Source organism: Triturus cristatus, chromosome 8, assembly GCF_964204655.1.
Source record: "Triturus cristatus chromosome 8, aTriCri1.1, whole genome shotgun sequence".
Lineage (NCBI taxonomy): Eukaryota > Metazoa > Chordata > Amphibia > Caudata > Salamandridae > Triturus > Triturus cristatus.
This window is the reverse complement of record NC_140591.1, coordinates 1,128,365,159-1,128,385,576: the sequence shown is the minus strand read 5'-3', so window position 1 is coordinate 1,128,385,576 and position 20,418 is coordinate 1,128,365,159. Positions and strand designations below refer to the sequence as shown.

The following is a 20,418-nucleotide window of genomic DNA, read 5'->3' as shown; positions in this document are numbered from 1 at the left end:
AGGAAATGCCAAAACAATTGGCTATTCTTCTGCTTCGATGCATCTACAAGTGAGCGCCAATTTCCTGACTCCCAGTCCCTTTCTGCCTTATCTTGTGCTGATTTATACAGCTTCCTGCTGTTTTTAATATCTATAGGAGATTTTGCCTTTACTGCCACAATTAGATCATCCTTGGCTTTTTTGCAAGCCTTATTGAACCACGGAGCGGTTCTCCACATAAATAGATCTTTATTGTACTTTGTTAAAAAATGGTCTTATGGTGGTGATCAGTTGCTGGAATATGGCCACGATGTCGTCTATGCTGGCAGCGGTGTTACTCAAGTCGAGGAGAATCTGCCTATATTTTAGGTTGAACAGTTGGATCAGCCAGTATTAGTGGCCATTTAACTCTTTTATTGTTGTTAGTGGTGATTACAGGGGAGCTCTTGAGCCAAGACTGTCCACATAATAATACTGGACCAGACAACGTAAGTGCCAGGGCGTTATGGTCGCTATCTTCCCGGATTAATACGTCCATATCTTTAACACTTGCCCAGACGTGGGTCCCTTGCTCCCTTTGCCACTGTATTAAGATAGCCTGGCTGATGAGGGTTATGAACCCGAAACCGGTCCCAGGATGCTTGTTTCCGGTCCAGGGAAGACATGGCTTGGCGGTTCGGGCTGGACTGTTCCCATGAGGCACAGGGTCAGACTGATTTGCATATGGCCATGTCTGAACTGGGGTGGTGGAGTGAGCTAAAGAATGATGATGGATTAAACCCAGATCAGTTGACTGGGGGTGAGTGTTTTATTTGCTCAAACGCTCCGTCCATCATCCCCTTTGGTATCACTTTTAGAAGTTGGCATTTCTGTGAGCTGTGTGTCTGCCTGCCTGATGTGAATTGCATGTCTGGCTTGTGATTGACAGGAGCTGAGAGGTGTGGGTGGATCCAAGAGATAGGGTGAGCCAGCCCAGTGGTGAATAGAGAGATCTGCATCTAGATGGGAGGGAGGAGTTGCACCTGGGACCTGATTAGGGATGTGCCTTCCCTCCACAATGCTGGCTCCGCCCCCTGTGGTGCGTCTGATCACTGAGCCCCCACCTAACAATGAGTAAAGAGGAGCCTGGTAAACAGAGTGCTCCAAAACCAGTTGCATCTGGTTTCCCAAGTCCTGTGCTGTGACACAAAGGAAAAGGGTGTATAAAAGAAGGCGCTGTGACCCCATGAAAGTGTTGCGCTATTCCTGACTTGGGGGGACCTGCTGCTGCTGCTGGGCTCCAGGAGGAACCACCACGAGGGACTGCCTCCCTGCTGGAGGGCCCTGTGTGCGGCCTGCCTGGTCCCAGCCTTGCCCCTTCCTCCTAAAGGACTCTTCTCTGGACTGAGCGCCCTACCTTGACTCTTGCTGAAAAGCGCTACATCCTTATTGCTGAGGAACACTGTGCTTCTTGGGAGCAGGGCTTAAATTTTGGCCAGCTTGCCCCTTGACTTTTTGCTGAATTGTGGGCCCTAGCGCTTAGAGGGCGCTTCTATTTTTAATTTGCAGCATTGAGAGGCTACCTGGGGAATCCCCCGCATTTCATCGTCTTGCGGGAGCCCACCCCATGTTATCGCCACATTGGTGTTCTTAAAACTTGCGGGAGCCTACCCCGCATTCTGAATGTCACTGAAAGCGGGAGCCTACCCCGCTGATTATTGCTTACTTTTGCGGGAGCCCACCCCGCACTGAGGAGCTGCCGCAGGAATCACCACCACGGCCCGGAAGTGAGGCACAGCGCCGCCTGACTGAAGGCGGGGTCTCACGACGGAAGCAGGAAGAGGAAGTTGCCGGCCGGTGAGGAAATGGACGTCCTGGTGCAGGAGGAAGAAACCGGCAAGTCTGCACGGGGCTCTCGTGAGCTGTGAGAGCCCTGCCCGCCGCCCAGAGGAGCCCCATTGAAGGGGGGCTCCACGAAGCCTTCTGGGACCCAAAGCGGCACCAGAGGAAGATGAGCAGTCAGACCGGAGGAGCCCCCGCAACAGCCCGGTGAGTGGGGCTCAGTGTTAGGGTGGTTGGAGATGTGTCGGGCACATTGTCGGTGCCCGCCCCCGTGACCAAGCCTCGGGCACTGCGAGTGCCGTACTAAGTTTTCTTTCCCACTGCCCCGCTTGACAGTAGGCAGCAGCAGCGCCTTGGGGGCATTCTTGCCTCGTTTCCCACATTCCCGGAAGAGCCCTGCAGTGTCCCTGGGTTGGTTAGGCACAAGTAGTGCCAGTGCCGATTTTGTGGCTTCCCCAGCTGTCCTGCGAGAGCGCAGGCAGCTGCAAAGCTTTGGGGCCATTTTCAGGTTGCGAGTCCCCGAGTAGGGTTCCACAGGCACTGTGAGCGCCACAGTCTTTGCTGTTCGACACAGTGGTGCCGCAGGTGCGGGTCGCTGCAGCGTGGGGTCAGATTTTGTTGAGAAGCCCCAGTGGGGGCCCAAGAGGCACCAGGAGGGCCGGACTTTATTTGCACATTTTTGTCACAGCTGCCCTGGGAGAGCGCAGGCAGCTGCAACCTTGGGGGACAGTTTCATTTAGAATCCCAGAGAGGGGCTCAGGGGGCACCTCGGTGCCCGGGTTCATTTTCACAGCTGCCCAGCAATTAGTGGGCAGCTGTCACGTTTAGGCTGTGCATCTGCGCACTTTTACTTTGCTGCTTTTGCTGTCAGCCCTGACATTGTTGGACATAGGGCATTCGAGCCCCTGAGAGAGTACAGTTGATCTAGGGCCAGTTTCAGTGTGTGCGCCCCCGATTGGGGTACGCGGTGTTCATGCTAATGTGGTCTATTCTAAGGTGATTCGTGTGGTCTATGCTAATGTGATTCATGCCTGACATAATTTGGGCGTCCTATATTTTATGTTACAGGATCTAGTTCTCAGTACAATATTATGCCAGTGGTTACTGGTTGTGATCTACTTTTATTATAAGTTCTACAATTACTCTTTCCACTTTGTGATGGTCCTGACAGTGGCCCAATTGGCCCTATCAGGTGTATATAGTCCCCTGTAATTACTGCCTAAGTGCTAGTTGGCACAGTGTACATTGTGTGATTATGATCTAATGTGTTTATAACACTACAAAGGCTATTTTTGATATAACCTTGTGTGGAGTTGCTTTTGTGGTGCGCCTAGTGTGTTGCTGCTGTGTGGGTGTTGCGCAAAGGCTTTACACATTGCCTCCGGGATAAACCTGACTGCTCATGCCAAGCTACCAAGGGGGTGAGCAGGGGATATCTTTGGCGTGTAACTCCCTTGCGCTGACTAGAGTGGTGGTCTCTGCCTGGCTTTGGGCAAGCCTTAGCCAACCAGAGATCCCATTTCTAACACTGGGGTTCTGACAGGGGTTCCTGGGTGCATCCTAAGGTGTTTTTTGCTCCCTCAAGATCTAGTTGTTGAGAGTAATGGCAATTCTTAGTTATTGAGCCACAGTGAACAATATCATTATTAATATAGATCTCAGGGGATTCTTCCAACTGCATGGCAGGTGGTTCCTCAGAAGTCATTAGTGGGGTAGTAGCTACAGTAAGTAGTCAGTCTTGGGAATCTAGGTCAGTCAATGGTTAAAATCTATTTCTCAGTTCCAGGAGGGGGGCCTCCTGTCTCATAAGGCGCTTCTTTATAGGTGGCTTAGTGACCAGAGTGTTCTGACCTCTTCATTCAATATGCCTATAAAAGAACCCGAGCGGTATGATGTCAATCCCTAGACCTGCCCTCTGGTTTATTGAATATGACCCCCAGCCAAGCAACTGTCTCTCTAACATTGGAGATCTACAGTTTATGATAAAACAACCTCCAGCAATGGACTTACGTAACGGGCCAACCCAGCTTACCCGTCTTAGAAACAGAATATCATCATAATTGGTATTTGAATAATTTGTATTCTGTATTAACCAGTGGCAAACTTTGTTCTTCAACTGGTTCTGTGATTCTTTTTGATTTTCCTGTAACCAGGGGACGTTAGTAAGAATTGCCACGTAGAGGCAACACTAGTGGGGTAAGATGAAGAATCGCCTTATCATGATCTATCAATCCATTTTGATGCACTGTTTCAGGGGGTGCTTGTTGGTTGCAACCTGCCAGGTTCCCAGTAGAAGTAGCAAAAGGAGAACTAGGCCTGGTTTTGCTAAGGGGCAAGCTTACACTCCCCAGGTATCTAGTACACGAAGGCCCTAACTGCCTTTGTGATACTACACTAGTAGCATTCCTATAGGGGCCATTGTTCGCAATACAGGTTAATGGATCTACATCTTTTGCAGAATACCCCTCACCAGAGTTTGTACCCCTGAGGTGGTCTGCCACTCCATCCAACAATTTCGTTTTTACCCCTGCCCCAGACGATATATCAGCAACCAATTTATGAATTGATTCCACATTTGACTCCAGTTTATCAAGTCTAGCCAAGATAGATAGAAAGTTTTTGGAAATGGTTTCTTCTATACATGATGTAAGTGCCACAATGATTTGTGAGGATAGTTCCTAGGGTGGGAGGGCAAAATTATTTTAGAGCCATTTATAGGGGGTGATCTTTGTAATGTGTCAACAGGGACTTCTGGGGTTAGGTCCTGGGTCTTTTTCCTGGATCTAATCCGTGTGCACCGTGGAGGCTCCAGATGTTTTACCTTTTTTCCTTTTGGCTGTGGTTTCGCGCACTGGAGATGCTATTTGTGATGAGCAATGATGCCGGGCGGGAGGTGAAACAGATGGACTTCTGGTAGATATATGCTTATTCTGACCAGAGTCACTTGTTTGGGTAGTTTGTACATCAACCACAACAATTGGGTCAGTTATAGGACCATCCGGACCCCCTTCCACCGACAAACAACGTTCCGCAACCTGGCTCTCTTTATCGATGGCTTTTGCGGCCCGAAAGAGGAAACAATCAAGTGTGGAGTTTGACAAGACTTTTGGTGTAGCCTCCTTCCCCCCCATGGATTTCAATGTTGCCGCCATTCCAAGAGAGACGATTTATAAGTATAGAGCAAGCTACTTGAGCAGGAAGAGTTTGTTCTAGTCGCCCCGTGTCGTACGACCAATATTGCAGCATGCAGGTTGCCAAAACCAGGAATCAAGAGACCAGGCCCCGCCCGCCTCCTTCTGCCGCTGATGGGCGCAGACGTGCCCCCTGCTGCGGAGGCCCAAGGATGATTTTATGCACCTCCGGTGCGGTGTTGGTGATCTGGCTGGCGGGTGCCTCCTGACACGGGCGTCACTGGGGGATGGAGTCCCCCAACCAAACAGGAAAGTGCTGATGCGGCTTCTTGTTCGGGCGTCCCGCGCTGCGGGAGCCCAAGGATGATTTTATGCGCCTCTGGCGTGGCGTTGGTGATGTGGCTGGCGGGCGCCTCCTGGCGCGGGCATTACTGGGGGATGGAGTCCACCAACCAAACGGGAAAGTGCTGGTGTGGCTTCTTGTTCGGCCGTCCCGCGCTGCGGTGGCCCAAGGATGAGTTTATGCACCACCGGCGCACTGTTGGTGACGTGGCTGGCGGGCGCATCCTGGCGCGGGCGTCACTGGGGGATAGAGTCCCCCAACCAAACGGGAAAGTTCTGGTGCGGCTTCTTGTTTGGGCGTCCCCCGAACTAATAGTATTTAACAACAAATTATAAAGTAGGTAAAATTAATTTACTCCCCACCCTTTACCCCTGTAAAAGTAAAACGCACATAAAAAAATAAAAAATTACCCTAATTAAAGATCAATTCATTAATTAATATTAATGATTAGCTAATTATGAATTAATTAAACATAAATTACTTCCCACCCTTTACCTCTATAAACCCCACAACCCACACCTACAATTAATTACAAAATTTCCATATTTAAATTTCAATTAATTAATATTAATTAACAACTTATTATTAATTAGTTAAAAATAAATTACTTCCCCCCCTTTACCCCTATAAACCCCACAAACCGCACCTAAAAAAATTACACAATTACCATAATTAATTACGATTTATTGACAACCAACTAATAATTAATTAATAATAAATTACTTCCCACAATTAGCACTATAAAATCTCAATTAAATAAATATTAATACATAAAAAAATAATCATTAATTTATTATAATTCAATTGCTTCCCACCCTAGTCCCCTATAAGCCCACAACCCGCTAAGGAACTTAAAAACGCAAAATGTAATTAAAATAAAAATGTAACACATATATTAACTTGCGCACAATGTAAATTGTTTTATTTATTTACTTAACTCCGTACCGCCGTATGCCGGAGTTTACTACCCCCACCCTGCCCCTTCCCTGCCCCGCCTCACCACCCACAGCACTCCCTCGGAGAGCTGCCACTGGTCGGTACCCTTCACCTCTGGGCTCTGTGACACACCCACGTTCAATGTGATTTAAACTGTATGATGTAGATCACACCAAAGATGGTATGTTTCAGCATGTGTGATAGCATCTATTCTTACAGCTTTCTCCAATACTAATTAGTTTGCACAGCTACATGTTTTGTGCAAAGCAGTTTGATGATTTTGTGCTATGCATGCCTAACTTCAAAACACTTCCTATGTAGCCTATACTAAACTCACACATCTCTGTGCAATGACACACCAGCATCTAATACTTAAGCATCCCATCTCTCATTCTTTTTCACATCAAATCACGTCAAGGCATCAGTGGCACCCCTCAATGTTCAGTAATAGTGGGGCTGGCACAAACACGAACACTCTCTCCCACAAAAGTACACACATTCACTCATCCACATGCACACTTACTAACACCCATCCATTACCAAGCACACACATACACATGCAGACACACATTCGCAGCACTCATGCGCACATACACACATGTTCATACATTCACACATGCACCCAACATAGTGCCGATATCAGGCACCCTCTCCCAAAGCATAGTAAGGTACTTAGTACACACTGCAATAAATAATCTCGCCACACAGGGTTAGTTGGAAAAGAGATTGTTGCAGGTTTATTTCATACATGAAGCATTCCATTGTGGTGGGTTAACTTACGGGTGATCCAAGGGCAGGCTGCGAAGAGTAACCTAAACTGCCCATCTGCCTGATGAGCCAAATGGCCCTGTGGCCAACCCAATCGGTGCTACAATTTTATCTAGGGATTTTTCCCCTTAAATACCGTGGACCACCAGTCCATGGCTTTACTCACGCCTTTTTAGGGGCGGAACGTTGCAAGGCAAAGCCCCGGTTGCTCAGGCTTACAACCGCCCGAAGGACTAGTGGTCCACTGAAGTTCCCATCCAGGGTCCTGCCGTAAAGACTCCTGGGGTTTGGCATAGAGCACCACTGCTGTGCTCATTGAGATGCTACCCCTTTGTACCAATCAGCCTCTGGTTCGCCCTGTAACTCTTCCTGCAATACAAATTAACACATTAACACGTTCAGTACATTGCTTGGCTATCCCATCGGAATGCTGGGTATGCGGTAGGGAGGGTGACAGTGTGTCCAGCGGGGGAACAAAGAGGACGGCCTGTGGGTGAGGGGCAGGTATAAGTACCTGACCCCAGCCCCTTGCGTGCATGAAATTACGCTGCAAAGCACCAAGCATAGGGGATTTCCATGGGGAGTCCCAGTAAGTGGAGCACGGTGGATGTGCCAGAATTCGACAGTAAGGTGGTCGCCCTCTTACAAGGGCACACTGCTTGTGCCACGGGCAGCTGCATTCAACAAGGACTTACTGGCCGCCGCAGCGAACATCAGGTGGCAGGGGGAGAACCAGAAAAGCCTCAGTGGTTCCTGGAAGCTTTCTGAAAGTAAGGGACTGCCATAAGATCCCGCTGCCTCCCCTCATTGACTGACCTTGTTATGGGTCAGCCAATGAGAGGAGAACCTTCCCTACCTCCTCACAGAGTAGGTCGGGGTCTGTGAGAGTTGCTGATCCCACCCCACTCTATGATGAAGTGCCATGATAGACAGTCAGCTCTGGGAACTTCAGGGCTTAACACCCAGGTTTGAGGCATTCAGTGACAGTCCCTCTTGTTATTAGGGGAAGCAATCGAAAGACTTTGCCGGGTTGATGAGGTCATGCCCTCATGGGTGTAACATTTTCAGCCCGGGAAAGCTTAGCTCAAGCACATTTTGCATATGTGAAGTGCCTAGCTGCCTGACCCTGACATGGTGACTGCCATAGTGACCTTTGCTCAACCTGACAATCAGTCATGCATTTCAAAAGCCACTCCACCCTAAATGACGGGAGGCTGATGCAAGGCAAAGCAACAAAGCTCAATATAAACTCAACTCTTGTCTTCATGGACGCCTTTAAAATGTTACTATACATTCCAACAAAATTCAAACATGAGGCTGCTGATTTTTTATGACAAAAACAGCTTTATTTTGGCATTCCTAGCTTGAAATTGCCTCTTTTTCAATGAAAGTCTATCGGGAAAATACAGTCCACCGAATATTTTTTCAAAATCTCCCTCTTCTTAATTTCAAAATGTTGACACATGACAGAACCACAGTCTTAGATCTGAACCACTCCCATGAAGTGCCGTGCTACCTACCCATTTGTACAAGTGCTTCAGGTCCTTCTCAAGGATACGAAGATATATATAAATACGATCACAATACAAGATTTTTCGAGAGTAAAAGTTGGTCAAGCTGGAAACATAGGAAAGGTTAGAATAAAGCCAACCTTTATTCATTAGTGCCATCTAGTGGCACAAACTTAAACCGTACGTATGCTAAGGAATTTAACAGCTGTTCGGTACTTAGGGGGTGATTACGATGGCAGTTTACCCACCACCAGCACGCTGCCGGTGGCGGATTCACCGCCATTGTAAGGCCTTTTTCCACCCGCCATATCAGGATTGTGGGCGGTGTGCCTGGCGGACGGAAAGCCCGTCTGCCATGGGTCCGACAGAGGTAATCATTACAATTGCCTGTTGGACCCACCCCGCATCCACAAAATGGTGGCAGTGCCTAGCAGGTACTGTCCACCAGATTTGGATGCTGCATCCCAGCCAGCTTGTCAGGCTGGTGGGGATGTACTTTGGGGGCCCATTGCGGGCCCCCATTGTGCAGGAGCATGTGCATTTTGCAATTGGGGGGCTCCTATGGTGCCCCCCTACAGTTCCCTGCACCAGGTGGCAGGCACCGCTTGGTACCTGCCACGTAGTGCCGAGAAATGCACAAAATGCCTTATTAACATTGCGGAGGGTGCCAGCACCCGCGGCAATGTTAATAATGCCTTTTGCAACCGCCGTGGTAGGGGCCGCATTGTAATATGTTGTGCGGGACCGCCGCCATATAGGCGGGCGGTCCCAAACCCCGGGACGATGGCAGATGGACTTAAGTCCGTCCGTCATCGTAATCACCCCCTTAGTTGTTAAAATGCTACAGAAGGTCAATCAAATAAATATTTAAATCAATTCTGTTGGCCACACTGACAAGAACTTTCTTCACAAGAACGCCTAGTCGTAAGTTATCAGTTTCTGTATTTTACATTTCCTATTACAGGCCCTTTTTAGGTCTCGCCTGGCGTAGACTGCGCAGACATGCGCAGTCTCGCTGGCGAGATTTAATGAGTGAGGGTAGATTTCTCTAGTGGGCTTTAAGTCCCGCCCCTCTTTTCCATTGGCTGGCGTCACCGTTTATGCTAAACGGTGGCCAGACATTGGAAAAGAGCATCTAGTGACGTACACTTTTCTCTTTTACAGCCGTCCCAGTTGGACTGGCTCGGTTGCTTTACGTTTGTAGTAAAGGCTTTTCTTATCTTTATGGGGCCATGTTTTCAAACATATGGCCCCATAAAGACAAGAGATCGGCTGCAGCGGGGTCCTCTTTCACTTTCGGGACCGCGTTGCTCTGCCTTGTTCTTGTTTCCTCAAATAAGTATTCATAGTTTAAACTATATATAGTCAATCTACCTTTTGTGGTATGTATGTTCTTAAGGGTTCTCCCTAAACATATATCACCTTTTCGCGTTCTGTGTCTGAAAATGTTAGGTATTACTCTAGGAGGCACGAAAGTTATATTTGAAAATACTTAGTAACGAGTGTGTGAAATAAATAAAAAAACAACTTCCCTTAAGAAGTGATAATGGTCGTCTTTGAAGGACTTTTGAAGCTCAGTTCGTTATTACTGCTCGTCATTCCCCTAAAGTGGGCAAACTGCAAATCAATCGAAGATGGCAACGGAGTTAGTAGATGGTAGTGGAACGTTTGTAGTGACATCAGTTCCGGCTGCGCCCCTGGCACGTTGCTTAAGAAACCCCGTGCGCTACGGCGGTCTCTTTCCCAGTGCGCAGGCAGCCATGGCGGATCTAAAGGTGAGGATCTGTCCGGCGTGGCTGAGAGGGGGCTGGCAAGTGCAAGATGGTGATTCCGAAAGGGTACACCATTTCGCAGGGAGCTGATGAAGTGTTCGCTTGAGAATCATTATGAACCAGTCTGATGTGCTAGAGTCTCGGTAGCTTTTATGCTGTTGGCTGCCACAAGTTTCATTCTTCTCCAATGGACAACTCGAGGGAGCTCTGCCTAACTAGTGATAATATGCGGTTTCAAACGTTGTCAGTGGCGTTTGCATGGTGTACTAGTAGTAGTCTTTCAAATCGACAGTAGCGAATTGTTAAAGGACTCAAGATGTGTCATCTGAGAGGGGTACTTCAAAGTTCGTTATGGTGGAATACTTTTTTTACTTTTATAGCTCCCCCCCCTTAAAGAACTAGCATCTGTATTGAAGAAAAAATAAAACTTTAATTTGCGCCGCGGATGAGGTTAGTCATTGTCGTGCATGGGACCATCTCATTGTTCATGGTCCGATAATGTCCTTCGTTCTTTACTTTTCTTGGTGCCTGTTGTGGTGCACCCCGTCCAAGGGTCAGAGTCATTTTTCATTACTACAAAAAGCTGAGATTTTATTTCCTACTGACTTTAGACCCTTTTTTAGTGTTACGGGTGTGGTTTTAAAAAAAAAAAAAAAATATTCGACTTTTTCCAGGTAGGAGAACGCTGTATAGAAACGTTGTTCGGGAGTAGGCAGAACTGCATTGGTTATTTAGCAAATTAGCAATACAGCTAGCCTTTATTGGCGTACTTCTATTTAATAGCAGCTCTGCTGAATTGAAGGCTGTACAAAGAATTAACTTATAGGGAAGGTTCCAAGTTGCTTCATAACACGTTGTCTTATCCCGTGTAGCTGCGGCTGCAGCCATCACAGTTCAGCAGCACCAAGGTTTTCTGCACAGGTTTGCCACATCTACAGTGTATTTGGCAGATTTCAACTGAAACAAGCATTAAAAATGCAATAGGTCTCGCCTTTTATTATGTTAAAGCCATTTGCTTTGCTATATAATACCATTAGCAAAGCAAATGGCTTTAACTTAATCAAAGGCGAGACCTATTGCATTTTCAATGCTTGTTGATAAAGTGACTAAACCTATTACATAGAATCATGGTGATTGGTCTGTTCCAAGTTAAAGGGATGTCTCCTGTTGTCCAAGGTGCCCGTGGCTTCAGTGGAGCATTCTTGACATATGCTTCAGTACATGTGCAGGGTGACCACCTTAACCAAGTTGTTAATGTGAAAGCCTAATTATGGATTCGCAGTTTTGTAGTCTTGTTTACTTCCATTGAACTATTAGACAATGGTTTATAGGTATGTTATATTATGGGTCATTTCTAGACCGTACGTACACCAAAAGGTCTAAAACAATGTCACAATTGAAGGCAGTGTCAGCAATGGTCTGGAGTGAGGTGATGAACACATACGTATACTTCTGACTGGTCCCTCTCCAACCATTCAACCAGATCTAACATGCAAGAGAAACAAAGCATTCAGCCAGTGTTTGCTTCCTTCAAGTATTGAGCTCCATCACTAATGCATGATTTATGACATATGAGTGCCATTGTTAATTATTCTTGATTTACCCATATGACTCCATGTGCTTTAGGCAGGAATACACTTGCACACTCTAGATAGCTACATGGGTAACACACTCTGGTGAAAGGGGTTCAACTTTGAAATGTGTCAGGGGTTTTCCATATACAGTGGGATTATGGTAACTTGCAAACAAGTGTCCAGGCCTGTCCAACTCTATTGTGAGGCCACAGTAAAAACTTTTACGGGGCCCGTCTCTGGTTTGTACTGCAAGGCACATCTTGCAATTGGATTTTTTTTTTTAAATCCTGGGTAAAGAGAAGACACAGTATTTGGTGGCACAGTCACGCCACCTGTATCACGAAGTAACCGGCTAAGCCTTCTTTTCTGTTATTTGAATATAATTTGTAGCAGGAGTGTGGGGCCACAAACAATGGAGTACCAGACAAACAGGTCTGGATGTCACCCACCACCACCCGTTGTCGAACATGCAAGTGTAAAATAAAGTTCTAGTCCATTGTCCCTCCACAAAAACTGGAACTTCAGGCATGATCTTAATAGACTATATGCCTGTGGTATCTTCTGGTTAGTGAAGGCACTGATGGGAGCTGACACTGGGTTCACTCATGCACTTTAGGATGTCATAGGTGGTCTTCTCTGACTGGAGAGGCGCTGGATCTCGAATAACAGCTCTAGAAATGACTACTGGATCCTTTTGGGGATTTTCTGCTTCAAGGGCACCTCTGTAACTCACTAGTTTTGACTCATCTCTCTCTTGGGTTGGAAGATTCTGGCAAAAAGATATAATATGACTGCCATTTCCGAGCAAAAGCTCATGTTCGCTCATGCAGGGTGGTTCGCTGTGGGAAACAGCCTTTACCAGGAAGCATTTTCCACGCATTACGTTTACAACGATACACTTACCTCGTAAACGTCTTCACAGCGCGTAATGCTTCAACGACCATCTTCACCTCGCAAGCAACGTCATCACGGAACAACGTCATCCTAATCCGAAAAAAAGCATCAGTCCGTTTTCAGTGTCGGCGGAGACCTGTGGAAAAAGGAAAAAAAAGAAGAAAGGGGGCTTGGGGGGTCTCCCCCCCCAAAAAAGAAAAAACGAAGTAAAGGTAAAATCGAGGTAACGGCAAAGCGTGGAAAACACATTCCGTTGTAACGCATGCGTGGTAAAGGCATGCGTTGCAACGGAATGCGTAGTAACGACATATATTCGTTCGCTGTTTGAATTTCAAAAGCCTCTAAGTTCTTGACCCTTGCAAAATGTTTGTTTATCTCTTCACACGTAGCTTCAGTAGGCGTAGTTGCTTGGTCCTTCAGAGATCTTGTTCAATGTTGGTCAAAGTCGGAAGATTCATTATCCCTTTGACTGAATGATGATTATAAGGCCCTGGGTATCGATGTATAAAACTCTTTCAGCCAATGCCCTGCCTGCTTCTCACAAAATTGTAGACTTTTCAATCGCAAAATTGGACATTCGTATTATGTAAATGTACATTACGAGTCGGAAATGGGGTTTGACTCACAATGTACACACTGTGGCTCATTGCAATTTACAAGGATTGAGGTGCACGGAAGAGACGTCAATCCTTCTTTGAGAATCCCAACAGCATGTATCAAACATTAGGAACCATATTTGCGGATGTAAACTATTGACAGGCTACTGACCTGTGAAACCAGGGGGTGGGGACTCACAAAGTGGAAACTGTCGGTGATGGAGGGCTTCCACTTCGAATTACAGCTGGTACCACTGGGCAGAGCATACAGAGCGACTGCAGTTTACTGACCTCCCCTCCCCCCACCCTCCAGGGACCATTCACAAGATAGCAGGCTGGTTTGTACAAAGCGGCTCCTGTCCCTTTAAGGGGAAGCGTTGTGCCACGCTTGCATTCTGTGATTGAGAACGCAGGAATGGAAATCAGCTGTTCCTCACAGGCCTCCATCCATCCCTGCATTTCAGGCATCCAAAAAGATTTGCAAACGTAATCCCTGCCTCATTAATATTAATGATGATCCATTCTGCAAATCTTATCGAACTACATGTTTCCTCTCTGGTGGATTAGTGCATATGTTGCTGTGTGAAAATAATGTTGCGTTGCATCGTAGATGTTGCACAAAAATGCATCTGCTTCTGATCCAAGATTAGAACATCAGGTTCTTAGTTTTTTTTTTTTTATTATCAAACTATCTCTAGCCCCATCGAACAGCGTGCCATTGTTTCTGAGCACGTTCCCCTGCTGGATCAGTTCTGACAATCAATTCCTCTAACGTTTGTTATATTTCCAAAGCTGTAATTTCCTATTCTATAAAGCTGGCTTTCCGTGCAGAAATGGCTTTATCACAGGACAATTGTTACTTTCTATTACTCATACGGTTTTTTTCTCATTCAGGTAGGGTGACCAGATTCTCAAAACAAACAAGCATTTACAATGCAATGGTCTCGGCAATATTATAGGTAGAGCTTTTGGTATTGCTCATTAATTTTGTTTCATTATTGTATCCCTAACTAAATGGCATTGTCCTTTTTCTTTCCATGATTTTTTTTGTATATGTGATATATATTGCATTAGCAGAGAGAGAGTGAGGTATTGAAAGTGATTGAGGTAGTGAGAGAGAGCGAGGTAGATAGAGTGAGGTAGTGATAGAGAGCGCGGTAGATAGACTGAGGGAGTGAGATGTAGAGTGAGGTAGTAAGAGAGTGAGTTAGTGAAAGAGTGAGGTAGAGGGAGAGAGACGTTGTGTGGTAGTGATATATAAGCATGGAGTGATGTTGTGATGTAGTGAGATAGTGAGAGAGGTAGTGACATAAATAGGTAAAGTGAGTTAGTGAGATAGAAAGAGTGATGTAGTGAGTGAGAGAGATTGAACTTGTGATATAGAGATTGAGAGAGTGATGGTTTTTTTTTTTTGGAGAGCAAAGTACTAAGATAGTGAGGTAGTTAAATAGAGGGGAGTAGTGATGTATAGAGTTATGTAGTGTGAGAGAGTGAGGTTGTGATAGAGTGATTTAGTAATAGTGAGAGCTATTTTCAGACGTAGTGAGATAGAAACAGTGAGTGTTGTTGTGAGCTTGAGAAAGATTGAGGTAGTGAAAGAGAGTTTGAGGTAGTGAGGAATGTTGTGACGTATTAATATAGAAACTGAGTGTGATGTAGTGAAGCAGTGAGATAGTGATGGAGAAGGGGTTATTTGATATCTCAAAAACACACTGAATCATTTAAATTCTTTCTTTCATAATGCATTGTACAGTGAAAACAATTCTCTTTCTTCTCCTTTTTCACTACAGCGGGCTTTTATAAAATCCTTTAATCGGAACGCATATGTGTTTCCCCTGTCTGCTTTTTCCCCATAGACTCTTCTCCTCTTAAGTTTTTGTTATTCACTTTACAGATATGTTTATTTCCATTGTTTTTCCGGTTATGAATGTTCCCATTGTGTTCTCCATCCATCTCTTATCCATTGTCTGTTTTCACACCCAAAAATCTTTAACCATGCCGGTAGGTCTGGCTTTAACGAGGTAGCACATGCAAATGTGGGCATGCACAAATGTTGTTTCCATATTTTAGAGCCTTAGAGGCAGACCTTCCTGCTTTTCCAATAATTGTTTAAACCGGGTACTGCTGTGGTATGAGTTGAGGTTTGGTTGCTGTCTTTTGAAAGGTCCCAGTAGTCAACATCACGGGGTTTTAGGCACTGAGGTTATAATGAGACACATTTTGTGAAGTAACCTTACGATCTGTATTGGAGCGGGAAAAATCCTCCCTAGTCTGAGCTACAGTACGGTCGCCAACTGGCGCACGTGAGAATCAAAAATTAAATGGTTCAATGGCTGTACAATCTTTTTGTGAAAATAACCGGTCTCGTTTATAGAGAAGGCGTGTAAACTGAACCGTACCTGGCACTGCGAAGAAGTTACCACGCTCGGTTAGTTCTTGATGACTGTATGTGCTGTTTCTCAACCCGGAGCTCACTAGGAGTGGTGCAAGTATTGCAGTTAACGGCGTAGAGTCCCAGTCCGTTTTGGCCTTCTATACCTTCCGTGAAGATATCCCCAACGCCCATGAACCTAGACACAAAGACACGGGCCACAAACAAATTGCGGACATAATTTTAAGTGAAAATACTTTACCTAGAAACGAGACGAGTGACAAGACGAAAAATCCACGCATACCCGTCGAACGTACAAAGCCATGGCAAACAACAACACAAGGCAAGCAGGAACAAACACGTCAACACACGGGTCCCAGCAACACCATTATCAATGACAAGTCAGAGCAACACGCATCGCGCAAAAGTGAAACCGCAATGCAAAAGTAAACAGACGGCTGACTTTGCTAAAGCTGGAATGGAAAGAGAAAAGCAAAACGATCATCGATGGCAGACGAGACAAACAAACAAGGAAAATACCTTACAAATAACGCACAACAGCAAAAAAAGATCCTCACAGCCAGAGAACAATCGTCACAGCTAGAGAACAGCAAAACAATGGCGGCTGGAAGAATCGTAACTTTTTCGGATTCGGGGGCGTGTTCCTGCTGTTCTAAAAGGGCATGGCTAAAAAGTGGAAAGAACAGCAAGGAACACGCCCCCGAATCTGAAAAAGACGGAGCCTATTTGGAGGGACGGCTCTCTCCTCCAATGGCGGGCCTCCGTTTAGGAAGCCAGCCAATGGAGGAGAAGCAAAAAGAGAGGCGGGCTAAATAGCCACTCTAGGAAACATTAAATCTTCCGACTTCCGGTTCTGCCTTCGGCAGACCGGTAGTCCTCGACCTAAAAATGGGGACAGGTCATAGACATAGAAGTAGGACTATGGTTTGCAGTAACCATCGACATAAAAGTAGGACTATTTGACAGCTGTCATAGACATAGAAAAGGGACTACAATTACAGCTCCCTCCACAGACCGAGATGAGGCATTACAGACAACAAATCCGCGGTCTTTTATTGGCAACCCTCTCCTTCACACAGCAGCATTAGTACTTTTTATTACATTTACACTTTTAAGGACTATAGCATATATTTGCCAAAAATCAATAAAACAACACAGGCTAGCAAACGCCAGATTTACTAGCTTTATCAATGCTCGTTTCTATAGCTGCACGTCAGCACCACATAAAGTACAACTCACCAATGTTGCTTAGTTGCTCATGACAGAAAAGCATGGGAGGTAAACTGCGGAATGCTAAATTGCCAAATGGCAGCCATGGACCAATGTACAAAAAAAAACTTCTCTCCATGTATTACTGCCTTAGGGTCTTAAGGGTGGCAAAGGTTGGCCGACCACACTGTCCTCCCACATTTGCGTAGTTTTTTCTGAGATGTCATGTTACCTTACTGGGGTATGTATAGTGCACTCTAGCCATTGGTATCATCTCATAGTGCAATAGTGTGAAGACCTGAGCAAAAAGCTCGAGCAGCGCTGCTCGCCTCTCCCACAGGCGTTAACCCTGCTATTTTAAGTCCTTTCGAACTAAACAGTTTGCCGTGATCTGAAAGGTCAGTCAAAAGGTCAAGTCATAGCTTTGATATGGAGAACACAAAGCATGCATCAATTGGTTATGAATAAAACATGCAATGAGCAATGCATTAATCCTTGCACGGTATGCATAAGGGCTACTGAAAAGTTTGTATGACTATGAATACAAGCTACAGGATGAAGAAATATTGTTTTATCCAAAGAAGAAACTTTGGCTGGCACGATGACGTAGGTGGCGCTGCGTGTAAAATGTCTCTCTTCAAAAGATTTCCCTTCTTGCTACAGCGCTCACCTCAGTGACGACACATGCCGTAAACAGTGCAAAGAGAGCATGCGCGCGAATGCTCAACCGGAACAATGAAAAACAGGGACATTTCTGTGTTTAACGGGGACACTGTTTGAAATCAGGGACATTTCAGTCACTTGGAGAAAAGTGTCGGGACACGGGTACACTTCCCCAAAAACGGGGACCGTCCTGGGAAAACGGGGACGTCTGGTCACCCTACATTCAGGGCCGTTCCCTTCCCTCACCATCTAAATTTGACTTTTATGGTCACACTTCAAACTCCCTTTCGATTTTCTTTACCAGTGGATAATGGTCTGTCCGTAACCCTTCCATGTTGCCTGGCATTGTAATCGGAAGTCTCTATAAAGCCTAGAATTTAGCAGCACCCCTTTCATAGGCAATACCAATGTAACTATGGGAAATAGCACATCCAAAAATAAAGAAATAAAGCTGACTTCTAGCAACAGCTTCCGGTATCACGGTCTAAAACTAAATGTAGCCCTGGTTTAACAGGCTCTGGCCAGCATGGCCATGCTACCGCTTTCTCAGAGTGAATCCTGAAAGATTTAGGTAAGGTGAATGCCCTAGCTGCATTATAGCAAAAGTTGCCCCTCTCTCGGCGGGGAATCTAGGATTCTATTTCTGTGTATGTTGAAGGGAAATGCTTCATGAGCAAGCTTGTCTCTGGGATTCTTAAGTACCTCCTGGCAGATGTTACTGATTGTCAAGTTTGTGGATGTGCTCCAGAATAGAAATGGATGATATTTGCACACTCCTGTTGCAACAGGCAACAAGTCAGGAAACCGCCTGGTCCCTGTTGTAGGAATGCCCAACCAATTGAGAGCAGGGCTTCCAGCACTGAGTTTTTTCATGCCTGGCAAGCCATGGCGTACATAGGTATAAAAATCAATAATGTCCACACACCCTGGGAAAATAAACTTTAAACATGTAGGAGACATTCTTATTTGTTTTTTGAGAAACAAACTCCCACTTTGGGGGTTTCTTTCGGAAAACCAACAAGAGAATGTCGCCTAATGCTACACACTGTTGGAAAAAATACACATTTTCTCATAAAGAGCTTTATTTTATTTTTGTAATTTATTTATTTTTTATTCTATTTATAAAGAGCTCCCTTCCTCTCAGTAAAAACAATTTTCAGCAAAAGCTTTTCTTTAGCATCGTGGAGAACTTTACATTTTGTGGCAGATCATTGCGTAACTGGTGGATGAGGGTTTCGGTGGACTACCCAATAAAATGCTACATGAGGCCTTAAGTAATCTCTTTCCATTATTTTGTTGGACTGATTGTGATAAAAGTAGAAATAACTTTGTTGAACATTGTACACTGTGCTATAGGATCATTATAATGAAGAATAATCTATTTTTGGGAGGTTAAAACTTTTAATGAATTGATAACATTTAATTAACATCCAATTGTGCTTGTATTCTGGGGTTGGTTTACTGTCTCACTAAAGACAGCTTTACTTTTCTGTCACAGACAGCATTGTATACAATCAGTGGTGTAGCAAGGCAGGGGGCGGTCCACCCCCTGCGGCATGAGTTTTGGGGCGGCGGATCTCCCTTCCCCCGTAGCTCTTATCTCATCCGTTTTCAGGGCAGCAAACGCCCTGTCTGCCACGGTCAGCAAAAGGTCTAACTATGCCACTGTATACAATACTGTGACACATACTTAGAGTGGGCTTTGGGTCTACTGCTTGCTCCTTTTTTTGGTGGCTTCCTTGTCCAGTTTAAGTCTGTGCTCCTGATTCAGTGGCTTTCCTTTTTATTATTGTGTTTGTCCTGTCCCTTAAGCATTGCTGCTTTATCATGGTTTTTGAATGAATGAGTTGTATCCTTCCAGAGCTGACAGGGACAACTGTTTTTTTCTTTCCAATTTTCAATAGCATGTGACTTTTAGCACTCTGTGGGAACTCATTGCCCTTCCTCTGTTGTCTAGTTTTTCCTGGTTGTTCTCCCTCTCTCTTGTCCATGTACCTGCTTTGTATTTCTTCCCTGTGGAATTGATCACTCCCCTTTGTCCCTATCATTACAACCCCCTTCACTCTTTGTTCTACAGTCCCTATATCATCCCCAACCCATGCTCTTTATTACTCCCTCTCTAACCCATGTTCTTTATTGGCCCCTCTCTGTGTTGCTCCTCCCCCCACTCTTGTGCTCTGTTGTCCATTCAGGCTCTTCCTACAGCTTACCGCCACCACCAATACGTGTACAGTTGTGTTGTGACCATTACCAAAGCCAATGGCCTTCTCGGAATTCTATTTTTTTGTACTTTAAGCAATAGTTGTAAAGTTCCAAGATGACTGCTACCTTGCATCACATGTTGTGTAGATGCAACATGACAGCCTTCTTGGAAAGGTATACCCAAAATAAATAGAAAAACCAAATTCCAAAATGGCCACCACATTTCGATACATTGGGTCTTCACATAATGTGACACAAGGTGGCTGCCAAGTTGCATCACTTGTATCTGTAAACAACGCACCACACTTTCACCACACAAGCATTGGTTAAGCCACTACTAGCATAGGCAAAGCAAGACTACTTGGCTTTGCCTATGCTTATTTCAAACTGTGAGCCGTGATGTCAGTCCCACATTTTATGACAGAATGTTTGCTTGTATTTTTTTTAATCATTCTGGTATGAGATGTACACAGGAGAGCACCAACAAATAGTTGAAATGTGACAATGGAAAAGGTTCACCAACAGTATAGTACTTGACCTTATGCATGTATTTATAAACATTTGATGCTCATCATACCGCTCAAAGATTCAATTGTGTTTGAACTTTAGAATACAACCTCTTCCTTC

General features: G+C 45.3%; 1 protein-coding gene across 2 annotated transcripts in view; it reads left to right on the top strand.

Annotated features, from left to right (window-relative positions):
* The window catches only part of NPAS2 (neuronal PAS domain protein 2), a 491,193-nt gene that overhangs the window by 343,642 nt on the left and 127,133 nt on the right, over positions 1 to 20,418 (top strand). The gene's annotated exons all lie outside the window — the stretch shown is intronic.